At 35.1% G+C, this 18,197-nt stretch overlaps 1 protein-coding gene across 1 annotated transcript in view; it reads right to left on the bottom strand.

Annotated features, from left to right (window-relative positions):
* Positions 1 to 18,197, bottom strand: part of EPB41 (erythrocyte membrane protein band 4.1) — a 150,338-nt gene that overhangs the window by 104,653 nt on the left and 27,488 nt on the right. The window lies entirely within an intron of this gene.

Raw genomic sequence — 18,197 nt, 5'->3', positions numbered from 1 at the left:
CATCACTGAGCAAGATGTGAAACCAAAAAAATAAAAATAAAAAAGTGTGCTCAAAGTGGGCAAAATACGGTAATCCCACTTTGAGATCCATTATATTGCGTCTAGTTGAGGCTGTTAGATAAGCGACTTTCAGATAAATCACACCAATATAATGACCATTCTCTTTCTTTACAAGTAGAGATCAAAAGTCTCTAATGCTGTTATTTATATAAGGTGTTGTATTCATATAAGTATTCATATAAACTTTTCTGAAAAACAAAAAACAAAGTAATAGTTTAGTCTGAAAATGTAACAGAAACGGAGAATTACCATATTTTGCCGTATACTGTATAATGCACACTTTTTTTGCCCAAATTTGTGAGGGAAAACTAAGGATGTGCATTATATATGGGTGGCACTATTCCCATATCTATATAAACGTTTTTAATTCTTTCATTTTTGCTTATGAGTTAAAAGTGTAACCCTAGAAATCAATAATGATATCTGTATGCAAAATAATTCCCTGGCATACGATAATCAGTTTTGTTGAACTTACAACGACGAAGAGTTCTTAGCCTTCTATGATGCATAAATATCGTAAATTTGTTACCAGTACACAAGATTTCTTGTACCTTGTATCTGTTCTTGTGTTTTCTAATTATTTGTTACATAAAATTTCTTGTACTATAATATGTCAAAAAATAAATGCTAAAATTCCTTTACAATACAAAACACAAGTACCTAAAAGTAAACAAATACAAAGTTGAATTAAAAAATTAAAATGAAATATTTTTTCCCCTGAAAGTTTGGGCCAAAAATGTGGGTGAGCATTATACACAGCAAAATACTGTACTAAATAGCATTAGAAATCTCAACATAAATACAAACAAAATCTGAAAATTTCTAGCTACAAAGGGGTTTTAGCTAACATTATGGAACTTTTCTTATTGCTCTTTATCTTATTATCTTAGAGCCAATTCAATCGAACAATACTTAGTAATATCTAAACTCGAGAAATTCCCTTTTACTTTAACCAAAAAGCTATAGTAGATTAACTGAATAACAGATGTCGTCTGATTAGAGTACAAGTATGAATCAGAAACTTGCATTGGATCCTGGCTTGGTTTAGCAGATATTCTGCAGACTGGAACAGATGCCGGGGTTGTCTCCACCATTGTGCAATGTGAAAATAGACTACAGACTGCCAGAAGGTAGAATGCTTTCTCACACAGATTTAACACTGGCACAGAGACAAGATTTAGTGATAGTGGAGTATTTCAAATAACCCGCCATTCGCTAAAAGTATTCAGTAAAATTATTGACTAAGCTTGATGACATTTTTCTCTCTTCAAAGAGAAAGGCCTTCTTATTATATACTTAATTATGAGCAACAAAGAATAATTTGTTAGTGACATGAACATATCAGGAACCTTGGCAGAAAATAATTCCACAAATTTTTTATATTGAGAAAAGAAGTAAGCTATAGTCAAATATGTAAACTTATTATAAATAAAATTTTACAACACTTAAGTAAGGTATGACAGCATGGCCAAGGATTTTATGAGAATATAGAATTTGTAAGGATAAGGCGATTCTAGAAAGTGAAGTTCATTCACTACATTTCACAGATATATACCGTGTTTCCCTGAAAATAAGACTGGGTCTTATATTAATTTTTGCTCCAAAAGATGCATTAGGGCTTATGTTCAGGAGATGTCATCCTGAAAAATCATGCAAGGGCTTATTTTCCAGTCAGGTCTTATTTTCGGGGAAACACGATATTAAGCGCCAGGTTCTTGTCTAGGCCGTGAGGATATGGCAGTGAAATTTTCTATCTACAGTCCGAAATTTAAAAAAAAACAACATGACGAAAGTACAGGGAGATTATGGGGACATAAGTATAATAACCAAGTTTTAAAAATAGCACTTCAAAGAAATACTTAGAAAAATAATGGTCAAAAGGCTAAGGCCCACCAAAGGATGAAGCTATTTAAAAAACAAAAACAAAAACAAAAACAAAAAAACTTCGAAAAATGGCAAAAAAAGAAAAGGGCAGGGTAGGAAAGAAAGAAAGAAAGGTCAAATTCAGACTACAGCTTGAGAGAAAAACAGAATAGTGTTAAAATGTGTGAGAGACAAAATTATCTGTGCTCTTTCAAACTAAACAATAAGGATTTTCAACCAAAGATAGTTCAAGCTAGTATAAGTAACCTTACCCATTAAAATATGTTTAGTTCTTGAGTCCCAGAAAAATTATATTTCAAAGTTCAGAGTAACTTGCAAAATTTGATCTCAGATTCATTAATATACCAAGAGTCCTTACCAAATTTACAACTAGTTTGATTGAATCATGGTTCAAAAATATCTCAAGATGGAAAAATGGACCAAACCCAACAAGGTGGAATTTAAAAGAATCGTAAGGTTTCTGCATTGAAGTTTGAAAAATAACTACAAAAAAAAGTAGAAACAAATATCCATCAATCAGAGAACAGATGAATAAATTAATAACAAATTCATAGGAAATGACAGCAGGGAAAATGAACAGGAACTACACATATGAACACAGATTACTGTCATCTTTGATGAAAGAAGCATATTGAAGAAATATATTGTGTAATACTATTTATATAAAATTGAAAAACATAAGATACATTACATATACTGCTTAGAAATAAACATGTAACAAAAGTATAAAGAAATGCATAATCACAAAATTTAGATTAGTGGTTACCTCCAGAGACAGGAAGGGAAATGAAATTGGAGAGAGATACCCCAAGGATTCTCAATTATCAATAATGTTCTATTTTGTAAATTGGGTAATATTTATCTCTTTCTACTTCTTAAATATTTAACAATAAATTTGAAAAGAATTACATAATTATGTTATGGGGAAGACTTAACTTGTTGACAATATTTTTAAAAGATTTCATATGAGCCAAAACTGCAATGTGATTTCTAAAAAGATTAACGTAATCTTGACAGAAATGCAGTATCCAGATTACGGGAAGTAGCTGAGCCACTGCAGTCTTCATTGGCAAGCACAAAATATTATTTCATTCTAAGCACTATATTTTAGCCAGGACATTAACAAAACAGCATATTCAATGACCAGAATGGTGAGGAGTATAGATACCAGGACCTCAGATAATCCGCCCAAAATACACCTACTTCTGCTTCCATATAAATAGCTTTTCAAATCTTTGAAGACAGAATTGGTTTGCACCAGATGAAACTGCCAATATTCAACCACTTATCACCTTTAAAAAAAAAAAACAGCAATTTTATATGGTTCAACCTAATATATTGTTTTTCACAACTCTCACACTGTTCCCCTCTCCTTTGGCCTTTTCTAAGGTTAAATATTCCCAGATCCTTACACTGTTCTTCAACTAGAATGGTTTACCAGTTCCTCACTATGTAACAGAGTGAAATGCTTGGCCTCTCTGACTCCATCTTGTTCGAGCTGGCTTTGTTCCCATGGCCTTCATGCTAATAGCTTCGGCCTAGTCTTGTATGTAGCCATGCTCACCATTGGAGGAATTCTGCTCGTGGCTTGAGTTTTACAAAAACAGCCCCTTATGAGAAAGTGCCTCTCCTGAGGGAAGTATGTATTGTTCAGCAAAGATTTGCAGACCAGACTCACATCAACGAGGGTCAACAGACTAAACACAATCTTCTTGGGACCCCTCCTGGCACCCAGATGTCTGTAGTCATCAGTCACCCCTTGCCCCTCCCATTTCCCCCCCCCCCCCGACGTAAAAGAAGACGGAAATCTAAGCTTTCTGAAGATGGATTTAAGGCACCACTCGGTTTCCCATCTTCTTAGTTGGTGCCTTCTTGATCAATAAACATTTCCTTATTCCAAACTCTGACATTTTTAAGTTTTGGCCTTTCAAAGCATCGGGCACATGGACTTTGGGCTGGTAACAACTATCCTGGTCAACCTCCTCCAAATAGATTCCAGAATATCAGTATCTTTCTTTCAGATGTAGTCATTGGAACCAAATACATTTTCCTAAATCACTGAAATCAGAAAAGTTCTGATATGCATCAATTGTATACCTGATTCTGAACTGAAAACTGAACAGTCAATTCTCAATTAGAGGAGCTAGAATGATCCTGCTAAAACTTAAGTCAGATCATTCCACTGCCCCAAAACGCTCCAATGACATTTCATATAATTCACAATAAAGCCAATCTTTTCCACCACCTCTCCTGCTCCAGCCACACTGGTCTCCTCACTCTTCCTTAAACATGCTGTTAGGCACACTTTCAATCTGGGCCTTGGTATGAGATTCCCTCTGCCTCGAAAGCTGTTTCCCAGATAGCCACAGGCTTGCTCTTGTTCCCTTTGGGTCGTTACCAACATATCACTTGCTTGGACACCCTACCTAAAACTGGAGCCCCCACTGCACTTCTCTTCCTTTTCCCACTTTAATTTTCTTTGTAGCCCTTATTACTCTTTAATGACATACTACATAGTTTTTACATACTACATAGTTTTTACTTACTTTGTTTATTGTCTGCCTACCCCACTAGAATGTAAACTCCACTGAAGCAAAGGATTTTGCTGGTTTTGTTCATTGCTTCATCTCTGGTACTTAGAATGTTGCACCAATAAACATCAGTTGAACAAATAAATGAGCAAATGAATGAAAGAAACTGCTCTTGATATGCTTACAGTCCAAAAGCTATTTTCCTCATAATGAAAGACGTACACAAGTCATTTAGTGAAGGGTAAAGAAATTCATAGACTCCAGACATACTCAAGAAGAATACAAAAAGCTTATTTACATATCCAAAGTACTCAGATACTTCAGATATGGATATGGAACTCCTTTTAGAATAAACTGATGATCGATGTCAGAAACTTTGTTATTACTCTTCTAAAGCTTTTCTTAAAACTTATAAATATTCACTATTTTAAAGAAAAACGTTCTCTCATAGGAGAATGCTTTTGTAATTTAACTACAAAACAATTAGCTAAGTTATTGTGTTGCCTACAACAAAAGGAAACTAATATGCCAAGACCTTTAAAATGCTCAAGTTTATTCCAAATATTTTCTTGTGTAGTCCAGATAGTCTCTCACAAAGGTAACACTCAAAGGAAATCAGAGTGATGGGGATCAACGTAAATGGCAATGACGTCAGATTCCCTAAGGGTGTACAGTTCTGGGTCAGCTCCCAGGAGTCTGAGTCCAGAGAGAAGCAGGCCTAACCACTCCTACCTAACCTCTAGGTCATTCTTCATTTATATGTGCTCTGAAAAAATGAGGTTGTGTTTCAATGCTACCGAGAGGATCATGCACCAAACTAGACACCCAGAAATGCTCTTAACTCATTCTCTATCTACATCTGATTCAGTCATCTTCTTTCTCTTTGATACAGTTTCCAGACTAACACCTATTCTTTTAAGTAATAATACTCTATAAGGATTTCTTTCTATCGGGAAATAACTTTCAAAAAAAAAAAAAACGCTCTTAAAAAGTAAGTATAAAATGCTTCTCTGAATTATTTAGGTTCTATGAAAATTTTAAAACAGTATAAAATTCTCATTGGAAGCCAATGAGAATTACAGCATAAAAAAACAGCTTTTTTCCCATAATTAAACAACAAAATTCTTTTCTCCTTTGAGGAAAGTAAAAATTAAAGTTTTATCATACTTACAAACAATACCAAAAAAAGCCCATTCAGAATTCAAACAAAGCCATGCACTGACTTTAAAATATGTCATTCCTGTATGTTTGGTGACAGAATTATTGCCACAAGAACAATATCAGGATATCCACATGCAAAAGAATGAATCTGAATCCCTACCGCATACCATATACAAAAACTAACTTAAAATGCATCAAATTCTAATATAGAAACTAAAACTATAAAACTCTTAGAAGAAAACATGGATATAAATATTCATGATGTTGGTTTAGGCGAGGGTTTCTTAGATATAGACTTCCTCAAAATTTTTTATTTTGTACTTCTAAGGATACCATCAAACAAGTGAAAAGACAACCCACAAAATGGGAGAAAATATCTGTAAATCATACATCTGTTAAGGGTCTAGTCTCCAGAATGTGTATAAAGAACTCTTCTTACGACTCAACAATGCAAAGACAATTTTAAAATGGGCAAAGGATGTGAACAGATATTTCTCCAAAGAAGATATACAAACGGCCAATAAGCACATGAAAATGTGCTCAACATCATTCGTCACAAGGAAATGAAAATCAAAACCACAATGAGATACCACTTCATAACCACTAGGATCGCTATAATAAAAACAATTAAATAAACAAACAAAATAACAAGTGTTGATGAGGAAGGATGTGGAGAAACTGGTACTCTCATACATTGCTGGTGGGATGTACAATGATACAACTACTGTGGAAAACAGCGTGGCGGTTCCTCAAAAAGTTAGACATAGCGTTATCATGACTTCGCAATTCCACTCCTAGGTATATACCCAAGAGAACTGAAAACATGTTCACACAAAAACTTATACATGAATGTTCATAGCAGCATTACTCATAATAGCCAAAAAGTGGAAGCAACCTAAATGTCCATCACCTGAAGAATGGATAAACAAAATGTGGTCTATATCTACACGATAGAATATTAATCAGCAATACAAAGAAATGAAGCACGGATACGTGCTGCTACATGGGTGACCCTTGAAAACAGTATGCTAAGTGAAAGAAACCAGACATAAAACCAGACATAAAAACTGCATGATTCCATTTACATGAAATGTTCAGAATATGCAAATCCACAGAGAAAGAAAGCAGATTAGTGATTACCATGGGCTGGGGGGCGTGGGGAGGAGAGAATAGGGAGTGACTGCTAATGTGTACGAGTTTCTTGGGGTGATGAAAATGTACTGGCATTAGGGAGCAATCACTGCACAACTTTTGAACATACTAAAAATCACGAATTATACACTTTAGCATACAATCAGTGTGTAATTTATGCTACATGAATTATATATCAATAAAAAACAAAGGACTAATATCAATGAGAGAAATTTACTTAAGAATAAGAGCGAAAACCAACTTAAAAATTACCTGTTGGTCTAGGAACTACAACAGCGTGTATACTAAAGTCACCACTGTCAAAAAAGCTATAGACCTAGAGGTGGGAATGGTCTGTTCTTCTCAGGAAAGAAGAGCAAATGGATGGGAGTTTCCGCTAAAGATTTAAAATACACTCTAAAGATTTATTGCACTCCTGGATCTGGATCTAGAAAGGGAGACTCAAACTTGAGTTATGATAGTAATTTCTAGTGGTATAAAGCTGAATTTTTTATTTTTCCTTTGTGAAAGTATGAGAGTCATGAGGTAAGTGTTAATATATATATTCTTGAGAAATGTTACACATTAACACACCGAAGGACACAACTTGATCAATCGTTTTACCTTATTTCATCCCTATGAAGTAAATAGAACAGAGAGTATACCCATGTTAATCAAAAAAGGTAAAAGGAGTAGCATAACCTAGTGCAGATCCAAGGATGGCAGAGCTGGGACTATACACCAGGTGCTTTGACTCCCAGGACTGGTTTACCTTTATTAAATCAATGTTCTCTAGCTTTACTGTGCTTTCTCCTTCATTCAACAAGTCTGTCACTCAAACACTTTAATACACTATTCATGGGAAAACAAAACTAATTTCCAAATTATGGTCTTATTAACTCTTAATAAATAACCTATTTGCAAACCAGGATACTCTGTAAATACAGAAAATACTTCAAGCACACTTATCCCCTTATTCATCTAAGGCCATTCATCTTAAAACCTGAGACACCACAGGAGTTAAACAACACTATATAACACATACTATTTATCGTATAAGAAAGCCTCTTTTGGCCTTCACTCAGAATTCATTTACCTTATTTTAAGCCTAATTCTAACAAGCTTGTTTGTCTAATTTATCAGCTAAATTAAAAGTATAAGAGGTTATGATTCCACTAAATGTACACACTGAAAGTAAAGTAGTAATGTACACCGACCGACGAAGGAGACACACAAAAATCCAAAGACACAGTAATCCTGACCATTTGTAGGGATAATAAGTCCTACATAGCTCAAGGTCTTTATTGTTTATAATAATTCACAATCACCAATAAAAGGATGACAATTCCATATACCTTATTCAAGTAGGCAGAGAAGAATGTGGCTCCTATTTTCTCAAACTCAAAACCATGGATTCCTCTAGTCCCCTTTTTGTTCCTAATTAGTTAAATCCAATCAGCTGCCAAATCCTATTGATTCTACCTCTGCATCTACCTGCTTCCATTTTTAGAGTTCCTGCTCTAATTCACTCAATAGTACAACAAACCTGCCTCTATTTCCTGCCTCTATTTCCAGTCCCTCCTGCGACAAAAGTTATCTTCCTAAAACAAAGATTTATCTTTGTAATCATGTCACTCTTATTCATTCAGTGCACACATATTTATTAAAAGATCAAATTTTTTACGGCTCTATAGTTGCTACAGTATAAAATCCCAATTCCTTTTCCACAGCACCTCTGCCTGGCTGGTGATTGGCCCTCACCTCACCATTTTAGTCTCTTTTCCTTCCAGAACAGAACTGCTAAATTTCCTAGAACAGCCTGCACTTTCCAGCTTCTGCCTCTTTGCTCTCTGTAATACTCGACGCCTCCTTTTTTACCTACTGAAATTCTAACCCTCCTTCAAGGCCCCGTCCAAATACCACGTTTTCCATGAAACTTTCTATAATCCCTCCAGTCATAATTTATCCCTTCATCTAAGTGTCTTTATTTATTTAAGATATAGTGGACATTTTCTCATAAATATTCATCTCATTATTTTTAATAGTTGCATAGTATCCCACTATATAAGTGCCACAGGTTTTATTCAATGGTGACGTACAATTTTTAATACATTAATTCTTTTATATAAAAAAGAAAATTAAAATAATCCTGTAATCCCACTGACCAGATAACATCTGTTGACCCTTTAAAAAAATAATAAAATACATACTCCTGGTTAGAAAATTCGAACAGTACAGAAATGTATTTGCTAAAATCATAATAGTAACGTCAACTAAGTAAAAGGTAAAGAGAATCAAACCAGAGCAGTACAAAGAAGGTATGAAGAATTGAAGGAGCAGCACAGCTTCACATAACTGTAAATATTCAGTGAAACTGATTTTTCTCCCAAGACGAAATGGGCCATTTTCAAAGACCCATCCTAAAAAGAATGGCTTGTTATAAAAATACTCTTGGTGTGTTTCTGTCAGGCAAATAGAGCAATCCTTTCTTTTTTTTCTTTTTGACTAGTCTTCCCACATAGGGGAGGGAAAATGGATTATCCAGAAGCAATCAGTCATTAGCAAAATCCATGGGCGTCCCCATGAAGTTAACTAAAAACTATTTCTAATGTTCTCTAACTTCCCCTGCATAGTATCCTTTGTGGAAAAGGCTTTTGCTATGTAGTGTGGCTCTATCCTGCCAAAACCAGAGTTGACAGATGTGAGCCACACACATGGGATACACTGTCTACCCAACTTTAATGGAAAAGCCTCCTGTGTAAGGGCTGACATACTCCAGATTCAGCCACACTCCTATCCACTCTTCACACTACATACAATTTAGTCTTTCTTAAGCAATGCTTTCTTCATGTCTTGCCTATAGAATTCTTACTGCTATTTCAAGGCCAAGCTCAAGGTGTAGCTCTTCCAGGAAGCGTTCTTAGCCCTCCATGATCTCTTTTTCTCTCCTTGAAATTTAGTTTATTGATACCACATTTCCCAGCATTTCATTAAATGCTACTTTGTTCTCTATTATTTAATGAGTGTCACTAAACTGCAAGCTCCTTGAAGGCAGGATTTATATCCCAAATGTTTGTATTTCCCACAGTACCTTATCAGAGGAATTGCATAGTAGGTTCTCAATAAATAATATATGTTTAGATGATTCCTACTGTGAATTATTTTACAGTAATGTAAATATTACACCTTTACATATAATTCCCTAATCATGGGATTCCTAAAGTTTATCTGTGGTTATATGTTTCATAAAGGCAGTATTAGTAGCACTGATTGCAACCCAACACAAAGATTCATCTGTCTAGCAACTTTCCAAGAGACGAACAGCTCACGCTGTGACAGTTCCCCAGTTTCAAGAATGAGTTCTTAGAGACCTGTAGCGTACATCTGCCGAATGAGCGGCAGTTTCTTACTTTCAATTCTTTAAAACGAAATTTTTCCATGCAGCTGTGTTTACTCACACCATGTCTCATTTCTACTAGAGGTGTAAAACAGCTAAGCCCAGATCTCTCCCTCTCTCTATATTTCCCATTGCCTTTGTTATTTGCCTTTCTGCAGCTTGCTAGCCAAAGCCATAATTAGCACCCCACAGGGACCTATACTTTTCTAATAAAGAGCAGCCTACAGCACAATGACGTGTGTACACACACAGCCATGTGTGTTCCCTAACAAATTAGGAGTATTTTACACATGCAAGCCTTCAATAGAGAGCACTTCACATGGCAGCTGCAACTGACTCAAAACAACACTGCAGACTGATTCATCCCTTTCTCTTACCGCGCACACAATCTAATTGCAAGGGAAACAACCTAGTGAAGACAGAGTAAAATTATGAATACAGGTCCAAAAGCAGACCTTAGTAAGTAAACCACATTTGTCAAGGAAAATCTTTTCACAAATTACTACAGAAGTTGTGGTGTTTGTGACATAACAGTTTACTGTGATTTTTCTGTAAAGTCATAATTTTCAGTCAGACGGATGAATAAGTGCTTCTTAAAAAAGTTAAACCAGACAGATAGCATAGACGACGGCTCTGGATCCTCTTCTGTGTTCCCTTCACCCTCGGTCTCCTCTGACTCTTTCCCAGCATCGCCTTGCGCTCAGTGTTCCCCACAACTTGTCATTAACCCTGTCAAGCTCCCACTCACACCCTATCAGTAAATGAAGGAGTCAAGTAGAAATGTACATCATCAAATTGTAAAGAAAAAAACCAACAACTCATTTGTTAAACATTTAGTGCTTACATTAGCAAATGTTATTACTAAGTAACTATAATTACCATCTTACTTCATTGAAATTAATGGCCGTGGACCCATGAAGGCTTAAGAGTTTAGGATAACAAAGGGTTCAAACAGCCATATGCACCAATATTGCCTATAGACTAAAATAATGGCTCCCATATATATTATTTTTCAAATGTGTATAGATGTTATGATTAATAAAGTCAAACTGCATTTAAAAGATTTACTGACTTATAATAGTTTTGTCATGTATTTTGTTAATCAAGAATTACTAAAATTACACTACTATTACATGAAGATCCACTAAAATATTTTACCTAAAAATGCGTCTACATAATTGATGGTTTTTAATTGAGGCTGAAAATTGAAAATTGAGGGTGAGTTAAAGTTGAAAATGAAGGTTGAAAATCTTAACCTTAATAAGGTTGAAAATCACTTCATGAGGCTGAGCTCCTTGAACTGGAACTGTATATAACTCATCTTTTTTGTTGCTGGTGACATAGCAATTACTTAATAAATGTGCTTTTGAACGAAACTAAACAAAGCTTAAACATGGGGACTCTAAATCACCCTTCTGCATGTTTTTCAAATTGATAAAAGATTTTTAAACCCTAAAAATTTTAAACCTGTAAAGTGTAAGGTAGAAATACTAAAATATTATATGATGTTACAGCCTTTCCTTAAAAAATGTTATTCAACCAGAGCATTTTCTCAATCCGATGAGATTTTGCTTCCCGGCAACTGTCGTCAGTTTGGCTCAAATAAACTCATTAACCGCGTTTCCCCCAAAATAAGCCCTAGCTGGACCATCAGCTCTAATGCATCTTTTGGAGCAAAAATTAATGTAAGACCCAGTCTTTACTGTAAGACCGGGCCTTATATAAGACCGGGTATAATATAATATAATCTAATACCAGGTCTTATATTAATTTTTGCTCTAAAAAAAGCTTTAGAGCTGATGGTCCGGCTAGGTCTTATTTTGGGGAAAACGGGATAAAGTATCCCCTGCAAAAAAAATGTTACTCAAGGACTAAAAAGTTCTTATCAAGTTAACTGGCATGTCTAATCTCTAAGATTCTACTCTAAATGCGATTGAAATGTCATCACTCATCACAGGCTCACACACATATACAATGGTTAGTGGAAAGTTCCAGATCTAATGCTAAACAAAGCAGTTACCTGCTTTGAGGCCCCTCAGACCAAACTATTTTCAATCTCCCTTTGGGCAATATTAACAATCTTGAGATAGCAGTTATGCTTTGCAGCAAGCAAAAGCATCAACACTGATTTATTAAGGATAGGTGCCAAAGGCTTTGTTTTCTTTTACTTTGCCTTCTGATGATAAATAGCACAGTGTAAAACAATGAATCCTCCCTAATCATTCCCCTCATTTATAACAATATCAAAAGCTTGTAACATTTTAAAATAGAAAATGAAGGAATACTTCTGGGTAAATAATAGAAAATATGGAGGGATAAACTAAACAATTACAGCAGCAGTTCTCAATCTGGGATGTACATCAGAATCATTGTGGAATATGTTTAAAATACAGATAGATGCCCAGGCCCCAGCAGAGCCTGTTCAAGAATGTTTTTTAAAAGCTCCAAAGGTAACTCTAATGCAGACCCTCGGTTAAACTTGAACCTAAAGTGTGGTCCCTTGACCAGTCACATAAACGCCACCTGGGAACTTGTTAGAAATGTAAATTCCCAGACTCCCCCTTGACATACTGAACCAGAAACTCTGAGGATGATGCCAGCAATCTGTTTCCACAAGACCTCCAAGTGATTTTTTTTTTTAAACTTTTATTCATTTAAGTGTGTTTTTCCAGGACCCATCAGCCACAAGACAAGCCGTTGCCCCAATCCAGTTTATGGAGGGCGCAGCTCACAGTGGCCCAGGTGGGGATTGAACTGGCAACCTTACCGCCAAGAGCACTGCGCCCCAACCAACTGAGCTAATGGGCTGCCCCAAGACCTCCAAGTGATCCTGATGCATGCTCAAGTTTGAGAACCTCTGCTTTACACCATGGCGTCTACCCACTCTTCAATAACTCTGTAAGATGAAAATGAGATTTAACTACTACAAATATATTTAAGGCATTTCTTTAATTGGAAAAAATTTCTGTTTTGTCTTACTAACTCATTAAATTAACACTAATGTGACTTTCATTGGAAAACGGTTCACTTTGTCAAGTTATTGGATTAGGAGTCCCTTTGTAAACATAAATGTGGCCAGAACTAGACAAGCGATCCAAAGTTAGCATCCCATTTTGTCTGTTCTTCATCTGGTCCTAGGTAGCAGGAATTTCTCAAATTAACTAATTAATTGCAACCCTTGAGACGGGGGTGAAAAAAGTGGTTTTTTCCTTCTTGATTTTAAGACTAAATGATGTGTAGATTCAACTATTAATTTACAAAGAAAATACAAAGAACAAAGAAACCTGTTAAACCCTACCATGGAACTGAAATTGGCAAAATCCAGACCAAGTAAAAACTCTACAGAGTAAATGACCTGATTTCTCCAAAAAACAAACAAAAAAAAGAGAAAAAAGGAGGAACCTATGGGTTAAAAGAAACTTAAGAGACAAATCAATTACCTGCAATGTATTCTAACTCAAGTTACAAAAAAATATGTGTTTCAGATAATTGGAAATTTGAACACTAAATGGATATTTGATATTAAATAATTGCTGCTAATTTTTAGATGCAATAATGGTGTTATAATTAAGTGCACTTATCTTTAAAGAAATACCAAATTATTACAGATAAAATGATATGATATCTTGGATTTGCTTCAAAATACCACAGGAGAAAGAAAAATAGGTGTACTCGGGGCAGCCAGTTTGCTCAGTGGTTAGAGCGCAGCGCTCATAACACCAACATCGCCGGTTTGATTTCCACATGGGCCAGTGAGCTGCGCCCCCCACAACTAGATTGAAAACAATCACTTGACTTGGAGCTGATGGGTCCTGGAAAAACACACTGTCCCCCAATATTCCCCAATTTAAAAAAAAAAATTAGGTGCATCATAGAGATGAAACAAGATTAGACATGAGTTGGTAATTGTTGAAGATAGGTGATGAATACCTGGGGTTCATTATAGTAGACTGTCAACTATCCTATATGTTTAAAATTATCCAAAATTTTTAAAAGTTTTAAGCTAAATGAAGTTAAAAGAGACTAGCAAAGCTGTGACAGTCATATTTGTCCCATGTATTGCCTGAAATATTGAAATCAGGAAAAGATTCGAAACAAATCTATTTAGGACTTTTAGAGCTTAAAAACACAAATCAAAATACTGTACTTTGCAATCCAAGAAAAGACATGGCTAAAATACACCTTGCGTGCTGCTCAGCTTTCCTAAGTATTTTTAATTCTCTAACAACTATATGACCACTATTATACCATCCCAGTGTCTAGCTCCATACAGATAATTATGTTGATGACCTTAGCAGCCCAAGGCGTTATTAAATGGTTACGGTTACGGTGTGTGTACATAGGCTCATTCTTTCCTTGAGCCACTCTATCAACTTCTTCCTAAATGGGTGATGGAGAAACCACAGCTGAGGTCCTGCATGAAATCTGTCACAATGTTTCCATCAAAAGGCAAGTTAGATCTTTACCTTCATCCTAACTTACATAAGAAATTTATTTTAAGAAAGAAAGAAATGGGTAAAAGAAGAGAAAAACTTCAAGATAGCAGCCATTGTCTGGAAATATTTATCCTCCAAATGTACATAGTACACATAATTGATAATCTAACTCTATCATATGGATATAATTATTTTAAAATATCCTATTTAAGAAATATACCAAAGATAATAGTGATTATCTTCCCGTAGAGGGATGTTTTTCTTTCTTCTTTTCTGTATTTTCCAGACTTACTACAATGAGCATGTATCATTTTGATAACTAGGAAGAGAAAAAAAGTGTCCCTCCACTCCAGGGACAGAAGAAAATTTATTTTACCACATTATATAGTAAATTATAAGTCCCACTGAACAATTCTGTTTGGCCCAATTTAATACAGGCTATAATTTTGTTGTTTTTCTAGCCCTACCCTTGCTTGTATCCCCAATATAAACTAAACATCTTTTTCTCAGTTCTCCTCTTGAGTGAGGATATAGGTCACTTCTGTTTGTTTCTTCGAAGGGTAGGTAACACTAATCTTCAAATCACTTCCTAGTTTGAAATCTACTGATTTCAAGAAATATCCATAAACTAGTGTCTTTTCTCTAGACAACTGTCTGCCTAGGCCGAATCCCCTTAGAAGTTATCCTATTGTTCAAACAAATTTGTTGTAACTGATTTGTTGCTGCTCCATTATTGCACTCCTTTCAGTCTCCTGCTTCAATTCCTCCAACATACATAAAACCACTTCGTTTTTTGCTCAACCCCTCCCTGCTTCTAAACACCAATACATTGCGATAATGTAAAAATACATTCAAATTTCATGAGGCTCAACCTAATGTTCAATCTGATATCAGGTTCAACCTGATTATTAACTACATGTAGAGGTAGGTTTTTAAAACACATTTTCTCAATAATTAAAAGCCAACAACTATAATCGCATCCTTGGTAAACTGAAGAAGGTTGGGTTTCTTCACTTGGCCTTGATGTACGTGTGCAGAAACTGCTTGGTACCTATCCAAGATGTCTCCTTCTTTTTCTTATTAAATCCCCTTATAATTAAGGGCAGAATATGCCCAACTAAAAGGCTACATTTCCCAGCTTTCCTTACAGACAGAGGCAGCCAGCAGGATACAAATGGAAGTCATTGCCCTTTGGCCTTCCACCCTTCCCCCTACTGCCTTCTTGTCTAGAACGCAGATGGCTGAATGGGATGTAAGCAGCCATCTTCTGACCTTTAAAATGGAAGCCATATGTTAAGGCCGGCGGAGAATAATTGAGAAGGAGACTAGTTCCCAACCTTCATGGGACCAGGAAAGTTTGTTGTTTAATATACACATAGATTTTAGTCTATAAAATAGATCTATGACTTTAAGCATTCACACTAAAAAGCATCCCATTTATATTAAATAGCTAAAACCTGGTTATGGACACTTACCATAGAAAGGGAAAACAATTTACTGATTAAGAGTCTGGTTCTAAAGTTAGACAAACACGAGTCTGAAACTGTTCAGCCAATTTGCTACACCTATGTGGCTTCTTGGAGACATTACATCTCTGAGCCACGGTTTTATTAAACTGTTGATAGTCAGAGTGGTTCTGATTATTAAATACTATTGCTTAGTACTATACCTGGTATTACTTGTAAGACTGAGCATGTATACTCTATGACCCAGCAATTCTACTCATAAGTATCCACCCTAAAGAAACTCTGAGGTGCTTACACATGCCTACACATCACACACACACATACACACACATCCAACACAGATACACACACACAGAGACATCTCAGAACATACAAACAAGTATACATGTATAAGTATGCAATGTTCATTGCAGCACTGCAATCTCTAGCATCATGAAAATGAACAAATTATTTGTGGAATCATTATGCAATGGGATATTATATCACAGTAAAAGTGAATCAACTACAATTAAATTCAGTAACATAAATAAATTTCTTAGAAACAATGTAGAGTGAAAAAGCAAATAGAAGAATTCGAAATATATCATTTTCATAAAGATCAAAAACAAGGAAAACTAAATGGTATATTTTGAAAGATATATATATATATATATATAATAAAATTATTTTTTAAATAAATGTAAAATGCACAGCAGCAGTTATCTCTGCGGGGAAGGCAGGAGAATGGACAAGGGAGGGGAATACTGGTGGATTTAGCAATATGGGTAATGTTATAGTTCTTAAGTTGGACAGTAGGTTTATAGGTATTCTTTTTATTATTATACTTCCTAAATTACATTTTATCTTTCAGACATTCTTTTAATGTACCAAATGTCACATACGTATATAAAAATAATGTGTAAGGATACTAGATGCTGATTTAAATAAATAAAACAGAAATTCCATTCTTACTACACTCAAGTAGTTGTTGCTTCAGTTTCAATAGCCAATTCTCACCACTTTACACAAGAAAATATAATACTGTCCTTAGTAGCTTTCCAAGAACTGTTCATTTACTTTGTTTTCTCAGTGCCGAATTTCTCTTGAAGAGACAAAATTTCCACATGATTTAAGACATATAAAACATAATTTCTACAGTATGAATAGTATAAATGTGACAATTTCCACAAGTATGTCATATAAGGAATTAGGGAAATGTTTAAAGAGAACATGAAAAAATATTTGTAATTATTAAATAACTTCAATTTATAGCAAACCAAAATGCATTTTAGTCGTTATACTAAAATAATTGAAAAAATTTAGCTAGTTAATAAGAATTAATATGAAATACCCTAAAATTAATCATTACTATATCCAATCTATTGTGTGGAATATCTAAAATAACTACATTTTTAATGACATCCAAACACTGGAAGAGTCCCTAGTTACGCCTAACAAAAAGAAAGACATTCATCCTTGAGGGATTAAGAGGCCTATTTAAGATTCATAATTAAGCAACGAATTTAAAGTTACACTTATCCATTAATTTGGCCTTCTCTTTTGCACACACCCACAGCTGCTCCACTCCCATTTCTGAATAATTATGCACCAGCCCTCATCTCACTGTTTTTCCGCCACACTCTGCATATTCTCTCCATACCCAGGATTCTTTCCTTTCAGCCATGATGTAGTTTTTCCACCCTCTCTCCTTTTGTATGGTTTTACTTCATTCCATATTAAAAACACAAAACACCTGAAGTATTCACGAACACTCTGTTTACCCTTATAAATGTCTTTAAATACATCAAAGAGCATGAACTAGGCCAGTGAACGCTAGGACAACCCTTTGAGATTTAAACCAGCTAGCTATCTTCTTCATTACTTGACTTATTGGTCAAAGTTACATGCTGAATATTAGGGAGAGGAGGGAGAACAGGCATGAAACAAAATGCAGTTCCTACTTTAATGAAATGAAAAACGGAGTCATTATTGCAAGTAAAATTCTAATCAAGTATTATACAAGTTACAATTCTTTATACAACACACAAATCCCCAAATTTCATCTAACAGAAATAACAGACCAAAATAAAAAGTGGGCTCTAAAATATCAAATATCCAAAATTTTCACATAATGTTTAGTTATCCTAAATTG

The sequence above is a fragment of the Rhinolophus ferrumequinum genome, chromosome 9 (genome assembly GCF_004115265.2).
Source record: "Rhinolophus ferrumequinum isolate MPI-CBG mRhiFer1 chromosome 9, mRhiFer1_v1.p, whole genome shotgun sequence".
In the NCBI taxonomy this organism is placed as follows: Eukaryota; Metazoa; Chordata; class Mammalia; order Chiroptera; family Rhinolophidae; genus Rhinolophus; species Rhinolophus ferrumequinum.
Note: the sequence above shows the minus strand (reverse complement) of the source record. Positions and strands in the feature narration are given on the sequence as shown.